The sequence below is a fragment of the Oncorhynchus masou genome, chromosome 28 (assembly GCF_036934945.1).
Source record: "Oncorhynchus masou masou isolate Uvic2021 chromosome 28, UVic_Omas_1.1, whole genome shotgun sequence".
Taxonomy (NCBI): Eukaryota; Metazoa; Chordata; class Actinopteri; order Salmoniformes; family Salmonidae; genus Oncorhynchus; species Oncorhynchus masou.
The window spans coordinates 21,121,973-21,146,002 of record NC_088239.1 but is presented as its reverse complement, the minus strand read 5'-3'; the positions used below and the strand labels follow the sequence as shown (position 1 = coordinate 21,146,002).

General features: G+C 39.9%; 1 long non-coding RNA gene and 1 pseudogene across 1 annotated transcript in view; one reads left to right on the top strand and one right to left on the bottom strand.

Annotated features, from left to right (window-relative positions):
- Positions 1–341: 341 nt before the first annotated feature.
- LOC135517349 (myosin-7-like) lies at positions 342–16,128 on the bottom strand (annotated as a pseudogene).
- A 1,819-nt stretch (positions 16,129–17,947) lies between these two features.
- Positions 17,948–24,030, top strand: part of LOC135517352 (uncharacterized) — a 28,128-nt gene continuing 22,045 nt past the window's right edge. Inside the window, exon 1 of the long non-coding RNA XR_010452025.1 lies at positions 17,948–18,084. This is a non-coding gene — a long non-coding RNA (uncharacterized LOC135517352). The remainder of the gene's footprint in view (positions 18,085–24,030) is intronic.

The following is a 24,030-nucleotide window of genomic DNA, read 5'->3' as shown; positions in this document are numbered from 1 at the left end:
GACTTGCCAAAACTATAGTTTGTTAACAAGAAATTTGTGGAGAAGTTGAAAAACTAGTTTTAATGACTCCAACCTAAGCGTATGTAATCTTCCAACTTCAACTGTATGTAAGTAAGTTCTTTATTTTTAATAAATTAGCAAAACGTTCAAAAAACTTGTCATGAACATTTTGCAGAATCAAATAAACCACCTATAGGCTGTACCATTTTGCCTCTAGGGTCAAAATGGTACCAGTCTGTAGTTTGAGGTTTACATTTTTCATGAAACCACACAAATCCTTAATGTTAGGCCAAAGAAATATGATATTGCTATTGGGTGTGGGTAAGTGTTTCCATTTCTTTAATAAATAATGGTGAATTCCATTCTTCCAAAATCTAGTCTAAACTTCCTGTCTGAATAGAATCAAGCAATACACAGAGGGGCTATTTAACTTGACCTTATTCTTTATTCTGCTCATGTTACATGGAGAATAGAGAAACAACTAAAGCACTACAGTCAGGAGATTTTCAGAAAGGTCCATCCGAGAGCTTCACTCTTCGTCATGTCCTTTCTGTAACACAAGATGGATGAAGGTTAAAATGTAATAAACTACTGTAAACACTCAAAACATTCTTACAATATTCTGTGCATCGTCAAACATATATGAACCTTTGGGGCTCATTGTTTGAGTGAATAGAATACACTATAAACATCATGAATAATACTAACTGTGTCTACTAGTAAATTAAAGATGTATTGATATGTAGATTGTCTGTCACAGGTGTTGCTGCAATCCATATCACTTTCGTTTACAATGTTTTGATTAATTAAAAGTTGTTCTTCAATAACTTTATTTTTGCAGAAGAGTAGCCCCTGTGTAGGCATAATTTGGCATAATAAGTAATTGTCTGCAATTAAATATGATAACAAAATCCTTGTACTACCAGGATATTCTAGTCTAATCATATTTGTTTAGTTGTTATATGACAATACTCAGTTGAACTTTTTACTATATAGATTTAGTTGTTCTTGATGTTACTTCTTTTGGGCGGGAGTAGTGAACACAGACAATGACCATTTCCGATGTCTAGTATCAAGCTGGCTTGGTGCCGTAACATCATAATATCAGCTAGTTATCACAGAGCTCAGTGTAATCTCTCTAAGTATCGTTTTGATGAAACCAGTGCTAACACAGTGGTACCTGAGAAGTTCCGCTTGTTAGTTGCAATCAACCCTTTGAACTTACAAAACAATTGAGGTTGGGTCTGTCATCATACATGGTATAAGGGAGTTTGCAAATTATAACCAATGTAATTATGTTGATTGAAATAACTGACCTGGGAGTCTTGGCCTCACTCGTCATCCTTTCCTTTCTGTGACAGAGAGGATAGATAAATAATGAGAACACTGTTTTCTGGTTGATATTTTACAATGGGGAACTTCAACAGGTATGTATAGTTACTTAGTAACAATTTACGCATTTATTACTTATTTTCTTCAGGAATAAATGAGTGAATATCGAGAATTGACCATTAAATAAAATCTCAGATACGAGACGTTAAAACTATTTAAGATTGAGGCTTTTGTCATGGGAAAATGCAAAATTATAATCTATACAACACTGTACATTGACAGCAAATTCACTGACCTTGGATCCGGCATCACGACTCTTGGCTCTCATCTTGTTGACCTGAGACTCAGCAATATCAGCCCTCTCTTCTGCCTCATCCAGTTCATGCTGAATCTTACGGAACTTGCCCAAATTGGCATTGGCTTGTTCCTCCTGTGAAAAATGTTTAATATGATTTACGTTTCCAACAAACACAACAATTTGAGACTTACAGATGCATCAGTTGGACGATGGAAAGTTTTCTACTTACAGCCTCCTCTGAAGTTCTCTTGTAGGATTTGACCTTCAGCTGCAGTTTGTCCACCAGGTCCTGCAGACGGCTCAAATTCTTACGGTCTTCCTCAGTCTGCATACAAAAAGAAGGGAAGAAATGTATCTTACATTTGATTCTGAGCATGTTAATGTTAATTGTTAACTGTGCACTGTTAAATTAAAACAATGTACCTGGTAGGTGAGCTCTTTGATGCGTCTCTCATATTTACGGACTCCTTTTACAGAATCACTGCTCCTCCTTTGCTCCAGTTCCACTTCAGTCTCTAGCTCTCTCACCTAGAAAGACATTAACGCACCATTTCCAATTACTTTGTTAGTTACCACTACTTTTAATATTGCAGCTAGAAATATTACTGGAGATATGACATGTGACATTGAATTAATAGAAGATAATGTAGCTTAGACACTTACTCTGGCCTCCAGCTTCTGGATCTGCTTCTTGCCCCCCTTCATGGCGATTTGTTCAGCTTCATCCAGGCGGTGCTGCAGGTCCTTGATGGTCTGCTCCATGTTCTTTTTCATACGCTCCAGGTGAGCACTGGTGTCCTGCTCCTTCTTCAGCTCTTCTGCCATCATGGCAGCATCAGTAATGGCCTTCTTGGCCTTTTCCTCAGCATTTCTACACTCCTGCACAGCCTCCTCCATTTCATTCTGAAGCTGGGATGTGTCGCCCTCTAGCTTCTTCTTCTGGCTCAGTAAGCTGGTGTTCTACGCATATATTTGAAATGTTGTATTTAAGGAGAACTCTAATTGTTCTATATTACTGTCTTACCTGTGAGTGGAGCAGCTGAACTCTCTCACTAACATCCAGCAGTTCCTGCTCAGCCAGTTTGCGGCCTCTCTCAGTCTGCTCCACCAGGGCTCTCAGCTCATCCAGTTCAGCCTGCATCAGATTGTTCCGTCTCTCCACAATGGCAATGTTCTCCTTCAGGTCATCACTGACACGAAGAGCATCATCCAGCTGCATTTGAGAATCCTGTAGAAAGAATCAATGATTTTACTAGTTTTATTTTGTTACACAGTGTGGCTTGGCTTTTTCTGAAGGTAAAAGCTATGTTTTTAATTCAATGGTGTGGAAGTAATACCTTCAGATGGGAATGGAGACCCTTAAGTTGCTTCTGGGCCTCGGATGCCTGCCTGTTTGCCTGGCTGAGCTGGATCTCCATCTCATTGAGATCTCCCTCCATCTTCTTCTTCAGCCTGAGAGCTTCATTCCTGCTGCGAGTCTCTGCCTCCATGGAGCTTTGCAGGGTATCCACAACTCTCTGCTGGTTCCTCTTATTCATCTCCATTTCCTCATCCTTCTCTACCAGCTTCCGTTCAATGTCAGCTTTCACCTGATTGAACTCCAGCTGAGCTCTCATGATCTTGCCCTCCTCATGCTCTAGGGAGCCCTATGAGAACACAGCCACCCATAGTTTGTAAAATGTAGTTCTGGTACTTTCACTACCAGTAAATGTTTTCTATTCTCACCTCAGCTTCCTCTAGAGCAGACTGTATCTCAGCCTTCTCCTGCTCCAGCTGTTTACGGATCTTTTCCAGCTCATGGATGCTCTTTCCTCCTTCACCAAGCTGCTCCGTCAGGTCAGAAATTTCCTCTGTGGAAAATATAATTGTACATCAAATTTTTTTTGTGATCTGATCTCTATCTGATCTCTATAGCATATCGATCTTCAATTGACTAAGTTATATAACCCAATGATTCTTATGCTCTGACCTATAGCCTATTGTCTAGTTTGGCTATAACATAGCAAAGAATATGTTTTGTTATAACTGCACTGTGATTTTAATTTTGTGGGGGAAAAACACACAACAAAAATGTTTTTTGTTAGTGGATTTATTCTTAACTTCAACGATCCCAATTCCGTTTTAACGTTTAAACATTCACACGCATAATCTCTATTACATATCGATCTTTCATTGACTAAATTATATAGGCTAATAATGCTCATGGTCTGACCTTGGAGGTTCTTGTTCTCCCTCTTCATGGTCTCCAGATGATCCAGAGACTCCTCATAAGAGTTCTTGAGTTTGAAGAGCTCAGTGCTGAGAGATCTGGCCTCTTTCTGGGAGCTCTCCAGCTCAGTCTGAGACTCCTCAAACTTCTGCTTCCACTCAGCCAGGACCTGAAAATCATACATGTATTTTAGGTAGTTTGAATACAGTGTATGATTAAGATGAGATATGCATATTGTTCATTAACTTACAAAGAATAGAAATGTGTCTTTGTGCTCAAAACCCAACCCCCCACAGATACACAGGCATTGGAAGCTAGGCGTCAGCCACAGTGCAGTGCCCCTGGAGCAATTATTGGGGGTTAAGTACCTTGCTCAAGGGCACAACGGCAGGCGGTGTAGGGTGTAGGATGACGCTCCGGTTGCCGGCTAACTCCGCACCAGGTTTTCTTGTCTGAGGGTGTTGGCCCACTTCTCGAATCACTAGGCTACCCCTATCATGTATAATAATGAAGCCTCTGCCGAATGAAGGACTTGTGTATTCCATATGTTTATTTCTTACCTTGTCAAAGTTCCTTTGCTTCTTATCCAAAGAGGCAGCAGCTGCATTGGATCTCTCCACATCCACCATGAGATCTTCAATCTCATTCTGGAGTCTGTGTTTAGTCTTCTCCAGGGATGAACATTTAGCATTTACAGCTTCCACAGCTTCCTCTGCATCCTGCAGACGCTGAGCCAGTTTCTTCCTAGATTGGCATAGTTGAGAAACACATTTCAGCTGCCTTTTTTCTGTCTGGAAGTACAGTATAATGGTTGTTTAACACGTAATCAATTTATTATGTATTGATCATGTACAGTAGATTTGTGTATCGCTTTTTCAGCCAAGGTTCAATAGCCTGAAAAGTAAGAAAAGGTAAGAAAACATCCTTACTTTGCGTCCTCAAGCTCCTCAGTCTTCTGGATGGCATCAGTTTCATACTTGGTTCTCCACTGAGCCACCTCAGCATTAGCCTTGGACATGCCACGCTGCAGCTCAGCCTTGGCCTCCTGCTCCTCCTCATACTGCTCCCTCAACAGATCGGAGTCATGGCGAGCAGACTGCACTGCATGGGCAAGTGCGTTCTTGGCCTGGTAAGGAAATTTATAAAAGGATCTGTAATTATGCCTGATGATGAATGTAGTTAGATAAGAGACACTGCATTCTTTGTATAAATACCTTGACTTCCTCCTCCAATTGTCTCTTTAGGTCTTCAATCTGCTGAACGTTGGACTGCTTACCTCTGGTCAGTTGAGAGACCAGAGAGTCCTTCTCCTCCAACTGTCTGGCAAGTTCACCTGTTTTCATGATATTCAAATTATTAAAAATTATATTACTAATTGTGGTAATTAATTTTGTCTGTTTATATGCATGTCCAGGTTTTTAGTTAATATACCATTCTCAGTTTGAAGCTTTGCTTTCTGCATTGTGAAATCATTGATGGATCGCTGTCCTTCCTCAGCTTTCGTCCTGTATTCACTCATCTGGTCCTCTAGAGTGCGGCACATTTTCTCCAGGTTTGTCTAAAAACAGAGTAAAAAAAAAAAATCAGAACAGCATCACTAAATTTCTTCTTTAAAATGTAGAGAAAAAACATACATTTTATAGATTGCTCAATAATACCACGTACTTTGGACTTGACAATCTGCTCCATGTTGGAGACCACATCATCCAGCTCCAGCCTGAGCTCACTCTTCTCTTTCTCCAGCTTCTGCTTCACTCTCTGAAGGTTGTCAATCTGCTCTCCCAGGTCAGCTACACTGTCAGCATTTTTCTTCCTCAGAGTGGCAGCTGTAGCCTCATGCTGCAGGGTAGCCTCTTCAAGGTCTCTGCGCACCTTCTGGAACTCAGCCTCCCTCTTCTTGTTCATCTCAATCTGGGCAGCAGTGGCTCCACCAGCCTCCTCCAGCCTCTCACTGATCTCTTCTAGCTCTCTGGACAAGTCTGCCCTCTGTTTCTCCACCTTGGCACGGGCAGCTCTTTCAGCCTCCAGCTCTTCCTCTAATTCCTCAATGCGGGCCTGAAATGTTAGGATTTCAAATGTTCTGGTAAGATGAGAAAATAAGCATATGTAACAGAAAGATTCCCTTTTCAGCAATGCCATTGAAATACCTGCAGCTCCTTCAGTTTTTCTGAAGCTGGGCACCCATGGCCTGCTCATCCTCAATCTTGCTGTTGAGTTGGCTCATCTCAAAGTCCTTCCTGTTAAGTAAATAAGACATTTGAGCACTTTCTGTAAAATAACTATTCATGATATTTTGTGGTTTTGTGGGATCTTACTTCTTCATTCTCTCCTCCAGCTGCTGCTTGTCATTCTCCAGGTCCATTAGGCTCTCCTGGGTCAACTTTAAATCTCCCTCCAGCTTTCTCTTGGCTCTCTCAAGGTCCATTCTCACCTTCTTTTCTTGCTCCAGAGACCCTTCAAGCTGATAAAGGATATATTAAACAACATTCGGAGTCAGCAATTTATTGTTGCGTATTTTTAGGATATTACTAATTTTGTTGTACTTTTTGTGAATTACTATTTGATACTCACATCATCAACTTGCTGTTCCAGTTTGGCTTTGGCCTTGGTCAACGTGTTGACTTTGTCCTCCTCACTCTGCAGGTCATCAAGTGTTTGTTGATGAGCCTCTTGGAGAGCCTTCTTCTCCTTGGTCAGCTTGGCAATGATTTCGTCCAGAGCTGCCATCTCCTCAGTAAGGTTTTTAACCTTCGGAAACAGAACAGTGTCATTACACTTTTATCCAAACCACTTAATTTGAATTTTATCATCACAAGAATAAAGATAAACCATTACCTTGTTCTCTGTGGCATGCTTTTCCTTCTCCACTTTAGCCAGAGTGAGCTCCAGATCATCAATGTCCTTCTTGAGTTCTGAGCACTCATCCTCCAGCTTCCTCTTCTTAGCAGTTAGCTCTGAATTCATCTCCTCCTCATCCTCCAGTCTTTCTGTCAGCTCTTTGGCTTTGGCCTCAAGCTGGATTTTGCTCTTGATCAGACCCTCACATCTCTCTTCAGCATCACCAATAGTGTCTTCTTGCTGTCAATGTGTCAATATATAAGTATTATAAGTATTTGAAGTTTGTTTGGTGGCATAATATTTGGACAGTACAAATAATAGACAAATGCTCCACTGATTGTTTGTATTTAGCAAATCATGTGGTTCCTCTCTCTGTTTTTCTATTTCTCTAGTTAGCTAAAAGCTCATTTTGACAAAGGAAGTGAATGCAACAACTGTAGTGCAGTTAATGTTACTCACAGTTTGGACAGCGAGCTGCAGGTCATTCTTCTCTTGGAGAATGGAAACCATCTTCTCTTCCAGCTCCTTTCTACGGGCTTCACTTTTAGCATAAGCCTCTTTAAGCTTCAGGAATTCTTCCTTCATGTTGGCCATCTCCTTCTCAGTCTCTGCTGACTTCAGCAGAGGTTTGATCTTGAAGTACATCTTCATCCAGGGCCAATTCTTGACACCCATGAAGGCACGAATGTTCCATTGGATCACAAGCAAGGCATCCCTGTGAAATTGAATAGAATTATACAGCCTTTTCTTCCTCTACCATATTGTCTGCAGAAGTTGTATCTATTCTCATTCCAACCTGCGGTCAACAATTTTCTGGAACTCAATTCTGGCAAGTAGACCACGTGATCTGGCCTGGAAGCCAGTGATGATAAGGGCGAGACGATCGTCTCTCATCTCCTCAAGAGTACCCAGGAGACCAGCCTTGAAGAACACCTAAAGATACACAAGTTCATAATGTAGTGCTTGTATCGTCTTGTATTTGGCAGGATTGTATTTTGATGCCAGTTAAGCATAAATACCTTGAATGTGTTATCCCCAGATTTACAAAACGTGGTAGTTCTATTTAGATTGCTGATTTCATGCCAATTTTTACAAAAATGACACAAATTGACCACAATTTGGCCCTGTAATGAACTAATTATATTTGGCCAAGGCTTTGGATCCATATGTAACGCCCCGTTTGGCCCCCATCCTGCCACCATCCTGCCTCCCTGGATCCCGCTGGAAATATCAGTATCATGTTCTGTTTCTTTACCTTGAGGCCTACATTGTTGTTGTCCCTCTCCCTTCACATTTCTCACTGTCAATTGTGAATGATAATTCTTCAAGTTTTACCGGTGAAACGTCTTTGCAAAAACTGCATGCCTTTCATTTGATCTTAATCAGTTTCATGGGAATATGCATGTAGATCTAGTTGTGTAGATTGAGCGAGTTTTATAGCAGATGGTGTTAACAACCTGTAGCATACCTGTGTTTTGTTTCAACTAAAGTACATATTTTGCTTAGTGGTGTGCACTGTTGAGTTCTGGCCACATGAGACAAAAATGCAACTATTCGCACAATCCTCCTAAAATCTCATAAGAAATTAAGTGCTGTTTTTTTTCTTACAGTAACATTATACAATGCTATTATAGTCCGTTCTGTTATGTACAATACAGTCATTGGGATATTGCAGACATTGATTCAGCTTTGATCTAACTTTGTTAAACAAGAAACCAGAGCAGCCTGTTCTCTACGAGTAGAGCAGAGACTGTGCGTGAGTAGAGAATCCCACACATGCGCAGATGCTTTGGGATCTTTTACCCTGGAAGAGGGGTCCAGAAAAGTCAGATCCCCAGCCACTCTGTGGATTTTAGAACTTCAATCCCAGCATGCTGACCAAGAGTTACACAATTTGGCAAGGTCTTTAAAAACATGTACAAAAATATTATGGCCACAATGCTTTTAATTGCTTATAAGTAGCTACTTTAGATCTGGATCTACCACATGGTGGCACTATACCAAAGATACACTGAGTATAACCAACATTAGGAACACCTTCATAATATTGACCCCCGCCTTGCCCTCAGAACAGCCTCAATTCGTTGGGGCATGGACTCTACAAGGTGCCGAAAGCTTTCCACAGGAATGCTGGCCCATGTTGACTCCAACGTAGTTCTTGAAACAAACTGGTGCGCCAAGCACCTACTACCATACCCCGTTCAAAGGCACTTCCATTTTTGTTTTTCCCATTCACCCTCTGAATGGCACACGTACACAATCCATGTCTCAATTCTTAAAGCTTAAAAAATCATCCTTTAACCTGTCTCCTCCCCTTCATCTGCACTGATTAAAGTGGATTTAACAAGTGACATCAATAAGGGATCATAGCTTTCACCGGGATTCACCTGGTGAGTCTGTCATGGAAAGAGCAGGTCCTCGACTTCTTAATGTTTTGTATACTCTGTTTTTTATCTAGACTAGACACATTTTCCCTAGACACAGATGACATGAGGTAAGCATGATCAGTGGTATATCAGCACTTATTTCAAAAGGCATTGCTCAGGTTTCCATGATAGTGATGTATTGGTAATATTGCTGCTATTTTTCCATCCTGGTACAACAGGTTGCTTTTTTATTGCTTTTCATCTATTTAGAGAACTTACCTTAGTGTGTCCTAATCTGTACTGGGTATGGTCAATATCCAAAGAGCCCAACAGTTTTTCAGCTGCCTTCATGTTGTCCATGAACTGACCCTCAGGGATAGCATTTGGATTGAGGATGCGGTATCTGAATTTAAATCAGAAAGCAATTATCTTTAACAATGGAACACCTGAATAGGTAAACAGTTGAATTTATTTTGGAAAGGAAATTAATCATTATTTTGACCTTTGTTTGAAGTCGGCATACAGGATTCTGTTGGGGAAGCCCTTTCTGCAGATCCTGATGCCTTCCAGCACACCGTTACAGCGCAGCTGGTGCATGACCAGAGGATTCTCCATGGCCCCAGGAGTCTTGGTCTCATTGGGGATGATGCAACGCACAAAGTGGGGGTGAGTAGACCTCAAGTTGGTCATGAGTTTACCCAAGTTCTCCTGTCAGTATGACAAATGTAGAATTTTCCATCGGTGAATGAGTCTCCAAGTACCTCACGAGTCACAACAGCATTTAATGCTAACATGCCTAACACAACATACTGGCATCTCAAATTTAGTGCAAATATAATACATTTGTTAATATTCTGACACGTGAAAACATCATACATATATTGAGTTAAGCTCAGATTTACCCTGTGCAATGCAGACACAGTCTGGAAGGAAGAGCCTTTCTTCTTTTTTCCTCCAGCCGCTTTTTCTTCAGGTGCTGGATGATAATGAAATAACTATTTAAATATACTATTATGACCACAATATTGTCTATTTGTAATTATGTTAGTGGTTTGTAGTCTTTGCAGATATAAACAAATAGTACCTCCTTCTGCACCAGCATAGTTCACAAAGAGGTTGGCCAGGAACTTAAGACTTGACTTCTGGAACAGTCCAACCACAGTCTCATTCAGGGGGTCCTTGTTCTTCACCAGCCAGTTACCAATGTTGTAGTCAACAATGCCAGCATAGTGAACCAGGGAGAAATGTGCCTCTGGCCTACCCTTAACAATCCTAGGCTTCTGGAAGCATGCATTTTTGCCCAGATGGGTGTCATACAGCTTCGCTTTGAATGTAGAATCACTGGCCTTGGGGAACATGCACTCCTCTTCAAGGATGGACATGATACCCATGGGCTAGTGGAAGGAATGAACGAAAATACATTAATGTTAAGGGAAAAGCATAGTGAATAAATATCAGAATAATTTGTAATGGAAGGACATTTATTAAGATGTACCTTGTAATGTTTGAAATCTCAAAGATTACTCAGGTCATATCATATAAACTTCTGCAAAACTGAAAACACTAACCCTTTCAATGAGGTCAATGCAGGCAGCCAAGTCCATGCCAAAGTCAATGAACTCCCAGACGATGCCCTCTTTCTTATACTCTTCCTGCTCCAGCACAAACATGTGGTGGTTGAAGAACTGCTGCAGCTTCTCATTAGTGAAGTTGATGCACAGCTGCTCAAAAGTGTTGAACTGAAATAGAAGTTCACAGTTACTTTATTTTGTCAGCTGTAATGTTCTATATTCCATTTTTATCAAATTTACATCAAACACTCACATCAAAGATCTCAAAGCCAGCAATGTCCAACACACCAATGTAGTGCTGACGAGCGTTCTTAGTGTCCAGAGTGAGGTTGATTCTTATCACCATCCAGAGGAACATGTTCTCGTAAACTTTCTTTGACAGTGCACCAATAGAGTAGTACACCTACAAAATATTTAGAAAATAAATTACTAAAACATAGCCTCAACATAAACGTGGGAATTACAGGTAGGAAAATATTAGCAACCCTATACAGAAGTGTTAGCTCCTTGAAATGTAAAACTATTTTGAGACTCACCTGGTCGACATTCTGACCTTTGGTGACCCACTCATTTCCTACTTTGACCCTTGGATGACACAGCCCCTTGACCAGGTCAGCAGAGTTCAGGCCCATCAGATATGCAGCTTTGTCAATATCTGGAATGGCAAAGTTGTATGATTAGAAGAGGCACACTAACTGCATTTTGATGTTCAGATTTTTCAGATACTACTTTATAATGGGGCGGCAGGATAGCCTAGTGGTTAGAGCGTTGGACTAGTAACCGCAAGGTTGCAAGTTTAAACCCCCGAGCTGACAAGGTACAAATCTGTCGTTCTGCCCCTGAAGAGGCAGTTAACCCACTGTTCCTAGTCATTGAAAATAAGGATTTGTTCTTAACTGACTTGCCTGTTTAAATAAAGGTAAAATAAATATAAAAAAATAATGAAGTAAATCGTCAGCACTCACCCTCAGTGCCATCTGCCTCTGCTTGCTCCTCCCGCTGCTTATTCTTGAACTTCATGTTGCCGTAGTGCATGATGGCACCAGTCAGCTTATAAATGCCATTCTTCTCCTCTTGGGAGAAGCCCAGCACATCAAAGGCATCCTAGTTCCAAAAATGCCATTGTTTTGTACTGGAGAAAGAGTTGGATACAAGTGGGAAATGATCGTATGTACAGTATGTACATATTCTACTCACATCAGTAGCCATTAGCTCATCTGCATCATTAATGGAAGTTACAGCAATCTCTCCTTGGGAGATGAAGGCATAGTCATAGGGATTGCTGGTGATGAGTAGCATCTCTGAAAATAATTGAACAGCACAGTTTAATTTGTGTTTGGGCTGTGGTATAGGTCAAAACAAGATACACTCAGTATTAGGATTGGGGTCAATTCTAAAATTGGCATTGTGTTATATTATAAAAAGACAGGACGGCAAATTAGTCCTAATCAAGTTTCGAAAAACTGCAGCTGGAAATTGATTTGTGTGCATCCAATTTCAGTGTTGCGTACTTGCATGGAATTTAAATAATTTTAACTTTCTTATGAAAAAAGGAAACGTTACAACATAAATCACGCTACATTGTGCTGAGTGTTTTTCGCTGGGGAATCGGGGTAGCACACTCTCTGGGCTCGCTGCACCATAAGAATTTAATTGGATTTCATCAGAAATTTTCCGTTTAATCCTGAATTGACATCAACCCTACTCAGTTTGATGATTCAATACTCACCCAGCAGTTCTGGTTTCTTTTGGGACAGGATCTGGTAGAAGATGTGATAGTCTCTCTCAGCCTTGAGCTGGAAAGTTACACGTGACTTCTCCAGAAGATCTGATCAGTATGGAAAAGTGCTTTTGGTATTAATGTGTCTCCTGTCAAATAGATCTGTTCAAGCCTGGGCAAATTGAGTGTTGTACTCACAAGTCTCAATGTCAGCAGACGAAAGCTTCCCACTGACTCCAAAATGAATGCGGATGAATTTACCCTGTAAATTATTGTAATAGCATAAATGAATGAGCACACGAGAGCTGGGTTCAAGTAGTATTTGTTTTCTTTTTCAATACCTTAACTGCGCATGATTGAGTTTGGATGGTGTAATGGAACTGATGGAATAGTCCTACAAGTTTAAATCCCACATTTCTGGTTCTCAATCAAACACTGAAAGTATTTGAAATAAAACAAATACTTTTTAACCCATACATCATTTGTCTGGTGCACAGACAGACCCAAAAGGGAAGATTAACTAACGTCATGACATCAGCTAATGGTTATACAATTCAAATCCAGGGGATAAGATTTGAATGATATTTGACAAACAAACAAGACCAAACTTACGAATCGGGAGGAGTTGTCATTCCTGATGGTCTTGGCATTACCAAAAGCCTCCAGGGCAGGATTGGCCTGGATGATTTGATCCTCCAGGGTCCCCTACAACCCAACAACCACACAGTGTTAAAATGCAGCATTAAAATAAATACTGTACGAACATATATTGGATTTTGTCAATATACTGTATGCCCATCCAGCCATGAAGAATGTTGAATTTAGGATCGATAACAATTAATAGTTGCCGTCTTTTTAACCTTTTTTTCTTCTGCTGCACTTTTCTTTCCACTAACAGCAGCAATGCTGGCGAAGTACTGGATGACTCTCTTGGTGTTAACAGTCTTTCCAGCACCGGATTCTCCACTGGGATTTAAAAATACAAATGTTGATGTCTCAGAATTTCTCTTAATTTCTAATAGTCTCAAATGGATATAGCCTTTGGTTGATGTACTTACGTGATAAGGACAGACTGATTTTCCCTGTCTGTTGAAAGAGAATTATCAGTAAATGTGACATTATCCAAATGTCATTTGATTTATATATTTGAAAAGGAAAAGTTATATTTGACCTGACAACATGTACTGGTAGGCATTGTCAGAGATGGAGAAGATGTGAGGAGGAGCTTCTGTCCTCTTCTTGCCTCTGTATGCATTGACAACAGACTGATCGTATACTGGCAGCCACTTGTATGGGTTGACAGTGACACAGAACAGCCCTGAGTAGGTCTGTAGAAGACAAGGGGATGTATATTTAGTTCAATTCATTTGAATGAATGATTGATTTAATGGAGATATTAGCAGACAGGTCATTGCTTACATAGATCATCCAGGCTGCGTAACGCTCTTTGAGGTTAAACAGCACAGCGGGCTCGTGCAGGAAGGTGAACATCGCCATGTCCTCAATTTTATCAAACTTTGGCGGGTTCTGGGGGTGGACGTCGTCCTCCTTCACAGTAACAGTCTGAAAGAAGAGCAAATGAAATTGTTTTGTTTCATTTTAAGGTGCAGAGGTGTTCTCATCCTAATTTGAGATTACACACAACATTGACTTGTCACAAATCATCCATTTACATGTAATGCCTGATTTACATAAAACATGTTCAAGATCTCAAGTTAGGATTCTTCTTTTTGTTGTCTCTTGTGAGAATCATACTTATAGTAATCTATAAAGCGCATAGAGTTATCCTAGTAGGAAAATTAATTATCTTATGATTTTCTAGGTATCCATTTTCCAGGTCATATTCTTTTAGAAATGCTCTTCAACAAAATATTTACCTTTCCAAACTCCGTCTCAGCGGTGACTTTAGCCCCATCTCTGCTGGTGATTGTGGCCTTGACGTATTCTACCTCAGGGTCAGGCACATAGCACTCTCTCTTTATGTCAAAGGGTCTAGTCTGGCATTCCATACGCTCCTTGTCTGACTTACGCAGAAAGGAAGCTGCGGCGCCAAACTCTGCCATCAAACTGTCCCCCATTCTTAAACCTGTGAAGGCAGGAACAGAGCATTGAATACATACAGTGCCTTCAGAAAACATTCATATCCCTTGACTTATTCCACATATTGTTCTTTTCAGCCGGAAATTGTATAATGTGATATTAGTATGTACAGTGGTGTCCGATATTATTGACACCTTTGATAAAGATGAGCAAAAATGACTGTATGAAATAAAATATTCAGATACTGAGCTATATTGTATGCTCAAAAACATTTGGAAATTATATATTTTTTCTAATACAATTGTAATACAATTGCTCAGGAAAAGAGATTTTATTAAGTAATATTTTTCTCTCTAACAGGTACAGGGTAAAAATGATTGACACCCCTGTTTTCAATACATGAGGATAATGACGCTGTGGCCCTTGTTAAGGTCAATGGCATCATGACCTTTACCCAGTACAAGGACATTTTAGGCAAAGACCTGGTTACCTCTGGCAGGAGGCTGAAACTTGATCGCAAGTAGATCTTCCAACAAGACAATAACCCAAGCACACATCAAAATCCACAAACAAATGGTTAATTGGCCACAAAATCAACATTTTGCAATAGCCATCTCAGTCTTCAGACTTGAAACCTATTGAAAACCTGTGGTTTGAGTTGAAGAGGGCAGTCCATAAGCACAGATGAAGGATATCAAGGATCTGGAAGGATTCTGTATGGCGGAATGGTGGAAGATCCTCCCCAATGTGTCCCAACTCGTGATATATTTGACAAAAAGGCTCAGACCCATTATTCTCACAAGGTGGGGTATTGAAAACAGGGGAGTCAATCATTTCGACTCCTTTTTGAGAAAAGTTGTTTTACTTGTTAAACAAAATATCTTTCTCTGAGCAATTGTATTAGTATAAAATATTCTAATTTCCCAAATTTATTTAGGATACTAAATAGCTCATTATTTGAATGATTTATTTTATACAGTCATTTTTGCTCATCTTTATCTAGAGTCAATACTTTTGTACTATATATGAGTAGTATACTGTACCAGCCATGGCATAATGGTCATGGCAGACCAATAGAACTGTAAAATATAAGCCTAAAAAAAACACGAGGGTCGAGGCAGGACAGCAGTAAACTACCAGATTTAGAGTCATAGATTAATAAGTGTTTATCTGAACAATACAAAGGTCAGTAAACCAACAGCACATTGGAAATTAACCAAAACATGTGCGATTCAGAGCGGATAAAAGTAACTAGGTACACTAGGTACAGCTTGTGTAGTGATGACACTGACAACATGTAATTACTATACTGGATAGATGTATTATGCCACATAAACAAGTTGACTAGATTGATGAGTACAGACAAGAAAATTGAATACATCAAATAAATAACATTATTTGTATCTTTATTTTTGCATTAGTATACAAATTTGTCAAGCTGTTATAGTTTTCATGAAACACATTTAAAGACTTCACACAAACCACTAGGAGGCATCTTATAGAACCTTAGAAGATTATGATTCTTACCTGTTGTTGGTCACCCCTTGGATACGTTTGGTGGAAAAGATCTCTACTGAGAATGAAATAGACAAATACAAAGACAAATATCAGTCAACTGACCAGCTATGTGTGGTTATGACTATTGTTAGGTCCTGTAATGATTATCTTTTCCCTCTTCAGCAGACTGCCTCTATATGCTTACCTTCAGGATGTCCTGTGTCCTTGTGTCTCCCCCTGGTCTGTCTCCCCCTGGTATCCATCACTCTTTATAAAGAGTGTTACTCAGCCCTATATGGAGATGGTTCATGTCATGACATAAATTAGACTGATTATTTCAAAAGAGCTGTATTTGGGGCTAGAGGTGTATACCTCTTTGACCTATCAGGCTCGTTATAACAACAGGCTATTCCAGGGAGGACAGAGGAGGGGAGAAATTGGCTGCATTGAAAGCCCACTTGATCAGGGGGCGGTTTCAGGCACTGTAGGCATCTAAACATTACAAGCATGTATGTTTGACCAATGAGAATTAATCAAATGATGTATGTAACATGAAATGACAGAAAGTAAGTTGGATCCCAAAATTTTGGAAGTAGAGGTGTGCACATCAGACCTATCAGGCGTGTTGTAACAGCAGGCCATCAATAAGGAGGGAGAAGGGGAGCAAAATCCCAGGGTGCATGTAGAGCATCACCCTTTGCTATAATTCCTTTTTTTGTGTCACTTTACCAGATGAGGTGGCTACATGACGACATTGTGACATTTCAGAGCCCATTTTAGCACCCTCCTTTATTGGGCAGTTTCAGGCTCCATGGACATCCAACACATACCAATATTGTATGTTTGATCATTGGAAATCCCTTGAATTTAGTAAGGGGGAGTTGATTTTAATGGAGGTTAGTTTTGAGTTTTATGTTCTAGTACATGTTTGGGAACAAACTAGAACTTATTTGTGTTGTGATTGCTTAATGTAATTGGATGTCATGAGAAAGTCATCATACATGGTGTGAAATCATTGCAAGACAACTGCAACTGTCAGTTGTTCACCAAGGCAAGGTCACTTTCCTTTCCATTGTCACTAAGAGTCCCAGCTACTGTAAGCATAACCCTAGGCCCCATCTTGTTGACGTGGCATTGTCTCCTTTTTATCCTTGAGGACAAATATAAACCTGTGAAATTGTTATTGGATTCCTTCAACTGACCATGAGGCACTTCAATGTGCTTGAATGTGTGGGCCTCACCATCTGACATTGTAATAGCTGCAGCCTTCTCACATAAATAATTCCAGACCACAAATGGAAGGGAGAACTCCATTTACCTCATGAGTTGTTAACAAAACTTTTACCCAGGCGCGTCATACCTGAGTTGGAAACAGAAGATATTGTTTATTTTACACATAATTAATTCAAAAATATCCAATTTACTATCAGTGCTCCTAAAAAAAGGGTACATGATGTTTATCAGTGTCCAACATGTCAGATACTGGTAACGCTTTCAAAAACAATATGCTATTGAAACCTTGGTGAATAGCCTTTTTTCCCCCTGCTATTTATTAGTGTCCTCTGTGTAAAGTTTGCATCAAGTCATTCTTAGTACATTGCATACCCAAAAACATGCGTAGCCCCTGTGTATTTCTCAATTAGACTGAGTGAATATCTGATAAGGTGCTGAGACAAGGGACATGAGGTCTTGGATTTGTAAGTGTCACACTGTTAAAGATCAAGAAGTGTGAAGCTGTTAACAAGGTGATGATGTACTTGTGACATAGCTGGCTGGAAAGGGTGTTACCTCCTTCAAGACCTGTGCATATGACCCCTGTATAGTATAATGCATGTTGGAGCCCTTTTGACTCTTACAACTTCACACCCTGGCCCTCGCTTCAGCCTTGAGGTTCTGCAATTAGCTTCCACAGCTGAACATACCATCCCCTGCCCTTCAATGACTCGCTAAGGATCCCATTCCCAGCTGCCGTGTGTCGTGCTTGATGTACTTCAACACATGGATTCACCTTAACCTATTCTTCTGTTGTCATTTGTCTCCATATATTGACAGACTGCCAGGCCATCTCTACTGCTCCCCCAGGCTAAGACCATCTCTTCCCTCACCAAGGCACGTGGGCTCCCTGACAGGGGGTGAAAGAAAGATATAGGTTAGTGATGCAGGAGTAGCCTCCACACATCTTCCTCTAGCAACAGAATCAGCACTGACCCAAGGTAAGTCATAATGACATTATCTGTAAGTCCTACTGGACTGTCAGCATGCTGTACTCAATGTGCAGGTGCAGGGATATTATATTTTAAGAAATTTGTGTGGATATTATTATCATATAGGAAATTCGTGTCATAGTCAGAATACGAAAGACTGAGAAAATAGCCTTGATTTGATAAGACCTCGCTTCAATCTCATTTTTGGTGTAGATCATTTGTTGTGAGTTCCCAGCTGGACTTGGTACGAAGTACTGTTTGCAGCCCAAGAGATCACATCACAGTCTTCCCTATAGTTAACACAGATGGACTATTGGCGTGTTGTTTCTTAATGTATCAGTAGTTAAGTATAACACTTTAAACTCTTGCATATAAAAAACATGTTACGGTATTTCAGTATTAATGTGGTAACACTTCACAATAAGGGTACATTAAATTAAAATTCCAATTGTGTCAGTTATTGATGTTGAGTGATTCAAAGTTAAGATGCACAAAATGTAAGCAATTAGAAAGACAACAGATCAGGCTAAATGTTTTTTATGCAAATAAAATTGAACTTAATAGTTTTTGTTCCTTTTTCAGCTAGAAATCCTTGTCTAACGACCAGCCTAAATACCCCCCAAATATGCAACAATTATATTACTCATAGTTACATTTTAATTGGCGTCTTTCCAAAGCCCAATGAAGAAAATGATAGAGAAGAACCAACATTAGCCTATATAATAAGCAGAATACAAGACACAGTTGTGATATTATAACCTAAATATGTGTAGGAGGTGTGAAAATCATACATATGTAGCCTAGTGAATTTATAATTTAAATCTACATTTTGGGGGTTTAGAACGGAGCAGAAGACATATGTAAATGATTTGCTGTAACAGACAATAAAGTTGTTTTCTATTCTAATAAGTGGGGTGTGGCTGTTGCTGTCTCTCAAGTTGTTGGCTTGGGGGTGTAACCTTAACTCTGTCTTGTTTATGCCACATTGTTTCCCTCCCTTTGTCCTTCAGTACAACTATAACCCAGTGAAATTCCTGCTGAGTGCCTTTCTCTGATTGAGATGGACAGCTTGTGAGGTACATTGATTTCTGAGATTAGCTGGTGGTCTATAAAAATGTCTGTTTACTGAAATTTGGTCACACATAAACAAAGTAATTTAAGATAATTACTATAATAATTAGGCCAATGTTCATCCTTGAACAAAAGCATCACTAAAAATAAATGGAGGGAATGTATTAATTATTTTAAGTTTACTGTAACCAATGCATGATTGTCAAGGCCATAGAGAGTAAACATTTCTGAGAAGCATTCACTACAAGAACCAGTTGGTGTGTTTGATTGAAACATAGTTGAGGATGGGAATGTGGATTCTAAGCTTGAGGGCAGAAGGCTACAACAGCAAGAAAATTGTTAAGTTTTAGGTTAGGGGTTAATTGCTGCAATGCAACCTTCTTCTAACACCATCTCAAGGAGGAACTGCTCCAAAGTACGTTGTTGAAGCCTCTTCACTGAGGATTGTAGTTGTGTTTTATGTTTGTGTTGTTTTGTATATTATTTAGGGGTTTACCGTGAATCTGTGAAACCTGTTGGTATTCTTATATATTTGTTCCTTGACGTGGTCAAATAACTCAAACATAGACCATGTGTGACTTGATCTAAAAGAATGGCACCAATTGGCCTATGGGTGGCGCTGTTACAAGCAGTCTAACTTAAACCTGCATATTTGTCACCCCGTTTGACCTATAAACTTGAAACTTTGTATGTAGGTGAACAAATCTGTCTCAAGGACCCCGTCAGGATAAATTGTCCTCCAATGTTTGAAAACCTTTGAAAAACATCTTCTCGTGAACCGTAAATCCAAATATCACCAATTTGGTATGGAGGCCCATGGTACATCTCTTAACTTAGTTTGAGAAAATGTAAGGCATTGGTTAAGACATGGCTAATTAATTGATAAATCAGTACATATTTTGTGTCCATTTAAATCTTTTGTAAATCAACTCCACAATGGCCTATCAATTTGTAACATTTTAGGGAAATCAAAGACATGAATTACCATGATGATCCATATTACGTTTGACATTGATGTCTTTAAAAAAGAGGAAACTATTCACATTTCACTTTTTTGACTGTGTAACGCTAATGCATAAAATAATCATACATCTTCTTCTCATTGACTAAAAGTCAGATTCACTACAAATGTGTTCTTTGGACTCATCACAATAGTCCCTAAAGAGTTTGATTAAAGAACATTGATGCATTCAAATACGTCCACACTACACCAGTAGATGCGTATTAGCACGTACGCTAATATGCTAAAATATGCCAAAATTCTTCTCATGAACCATAGGACCAATTGACAGTAAATGTGGAATGTAGGTCCATGGTACTTGTCTTAAATTAGTTTCAGTGGATATATACTCACTGAAAACCTTAGATGGCTGCACCGGACCAGTTGGTGGCACTACAGATGTCATTGACACCAGTGGCACCATAGGATACTAGAGCAATAACTATTGATCAAGTAGACTATGTCTCAAGTAAATTATGCAGACAAACAATGTGAAATATTATGAAAATAAAGCTGACAATTTTTCACCAATCTTAACATGAACTATTAGCTAAATTGACCCCAGAATTGGTATAAAATCAATACATTAAGTAGTGAAGTTAAGAATGATTATCTGCAGCATTCAAAATCAAATCTTATTGGTCGCATACACATATTTAGCAGATGTCAGTACGGTAGTAGCGAAATGCTTGTGTTCCTAGCTTCAACAGTGCAGTAATATCTGACAATTCACAACAATACACACTCTAAAAGTAAAATAATGGAATTAAGAGATATATAAGTATTAGGACGGGCAATGTCGGAGTGGCATTGACTAGAATACAGTAGAATACAGTATATACATATGAAATGAGTCAAACAGTATGTAAACATTATTAAAGTGACCAGTCATTCCATGTCTATGTACATAGGGCAGCAGCCTCTAAGGTGCAGGGTTGAGTAACCGGGTGGTAGCCGGCTAGTGACAGCGACAAAGTTCAGGTTACTGGGTGGAGGCCGGCTAGGGATGGCTATGTAATAGTCTGATGTCCTAGAGATGAAAGCTGTTTTTCAGTCTGTCTCGGTCCCAGGTTTGATGCACCTCTACTGACCTTGCCTTCTAGATGATAGTGGGGTGAACAGGCCGTGGCTTGGGTGGTTGATGTCCTAGATTATCTTTTTGGCCTTCCTGTAACATTGGGTGGACAGTAGATGTCCTTGAGGGAATGCAGTGTAACCGCGGTGATGCGTTGGGCCAACCGCACCACCCTCTGGAGAGCCCTGCGGTTGCGGGCGGTGAAATTGCCGTGACAGGAGGTGATACAGCCCGACACAATGCTCTCAATGGTGCGTCTGTAAAAGTTTGTGAGGGTCTTAGGGGTCAAGCCGAATTGGATGATAGCCGGGTGAACAGGCCGTGGCTTGGGTAGTTGATGTCCTTGATGATCTTTTTGGCCTTCCTGTGACATTGGGTGCTGTAGATGTCCTGGAGAGCAAAGCTGTCATCAAGGCAAAGGGTGGCTACTATGAAGAATCTCAAAATAAAATATATTTTGATTTGTTTAACACTTTTTTGGTTACTACATGATTCCATATGTGTTATTTCATAGTTTTGATGTCTTCACTATATTCTGTAGAAAATAGTAAAAATAAAGAAAAACCCTTGAATGAGTGGGTGTGTCCAAACTTTTGACTGGTACTGTATATGTTAATGTCATTCAAAACTTTAAAAATTCTTGAAGCATGGATTCCGATTGGTCAGACCAGCGTTGACTAGACCTTAGCTAGGGCTGGACAGTATACCGTATTTTATTATATACCTGTATTGATAAAGGGATCGGTTTGGGTTTTTACTTTACCATCTATACCAGTATTACCAGTATTTTAATGTTTGTTTTGTTAAATGTGATACACCAAGTGTAACGTCATCTCTGGTCTTTCTCTCCGTGCCACTTTCCACACAGACCTAGCCACGCCTCTTGTCACTCAAGGAGTGCATTTGATGTTCCTTAACCAAGCGGCAGGGTAGCCTAGTGGTTAGAGTGTTGGACTAGTAACCGCAAGGTTACAAGTTCAAATCCTTGAGCTGACAAGGTACAAAGCTTTTGTTCTACCCCTGAACAGGCAGTTAACCCACTGTTCCTAGGCTGTCATTGAAAATAAGAATGTGTTCTTAACTGACTTGCCTAGTTAAATAAAGGTTAAAAAAAAGCAGTGTTGCCAACTTAGCGACTTTGTCGCTATATTTAGCGAGTATTCAGACCCCTCTTGCGACATATTTTCAAAAAAGCGACTAGCGACAAATCGAGGAACCTTTTCTGGTGTTATTGGAGACTTTTGGAGACTGATGTGAAAGCACGTATCGTTCTTACTCTTCTCAACTAGCAGCGGGTGCTGCCATAAGCCCCACCCCGTCCCAAAGCACTCTCAGGCGGCCCAGTCCTCACGCAGCAGTCCCTCCCAGCTGCAGTCAGAGCAGGAGATGTTCACCCCTCCGTGTCCAGGCTGCAAATGAATCACACATGCGGGAAGCCGCCGCTGGCTGATCCCGCCATGGCTTACATTTTTTTTTTACGATTAACCTGAATTAGAGCCAGACTAGTTACCATAATTTTCTCACATTGCCATTGAAAGTTTTTTCTATTGTCTTTTTTTGGACCATTTAGATTGTTAATGTAGATTGCATACAAAAAAAAATGTTTAAAATGTTCATGTTTTACTGTGACTTGTGGACCTTAAGGTTAAAAATCAAACCAAATTAAGAAAACTTAACTAAAAAACAAAAAACAAAAAAATTTAATTAAATAAAAAATCAAATAAAAAACTAAGTAACTCCGCCAGAGTGTATCTTTTGGGTCACTTTTGCCGGTCCTACGCCCGGATAAAGGATGAGGGTTGGAATTATGACATTAAAACAAACAATAATCAATCATTTGTAGTTCTAAACATATTTAGGGTGTTTTTTACTCACTTTTTGTTTCTCCCACGATGTTATTCCTCTCTCCTACAGCGTCCATCACAATTACATGCACTTAGCCAATTATGCAAAGTGGGTGATGACGTCATTTAGCGACTTCTAGCGACTTTTAGGACAACCAATAGCTACTTTGCTTACTGAGGAGTTGGCAACACTGCAACCACGAGACACTTGTGTTCAGTCTGCATGGTCAATGCAGTATTTGCACCAATGTTGATCACAACAATGCTGTTTTCACTTTGCTTCTTAATATAAATCCACAAGCGTTCTATAATGGAAGTGGTGTTGGAGGGCCAGTAGGAGGCACTCTTTCCTCTGGTCTAATTTTTTTTTGCCCATTGCCCCACCGCAGTGATTGGGGACACTGCCCTGTGTAGTGTGCCGTTTTTCGGATGGGACATTAAACGGGTGTCCTGACTCTCTGAGGTCATTAAAGATCCCATGGCACTTATCGTAAGAGTAGGGGTGTTAACCCCGGTGTCCTGGCTAAATTCCCAATCTGGCCCTCAAACCATCACGGTCACCTAATAATCCTCAATTTACAATTGGCTCATTCATCCCCCTCCTCTCCCCTGTAACTATTCCCCTAACTAATAAAATAAATAATGACACTATTAGTTTGTGTTTCTTACATCAGCAAACAGCTAGTTTGTCTTTTCTTAGCAAGTTGCCCGAAATCTTGTTAGCCGCTAATATGATAATAGCTAGCTAGCTAATAAATGTAATGAGTAAGTGCAAACGTAGCTAGCTAATACAGCCTGATAGATAACAGTGATGGTGTAGACGTAAATCAGCATGTTGTTTGTGCAACAGTATCTTCTAAATCAAAGAGGAATGTAAGAATGCTGATGTAAGAAACACAATTGAGTGTATGTACACTTCTGACCCATTGAGAATGTGATGAAATAAATAAAAGCTGAAATAAATA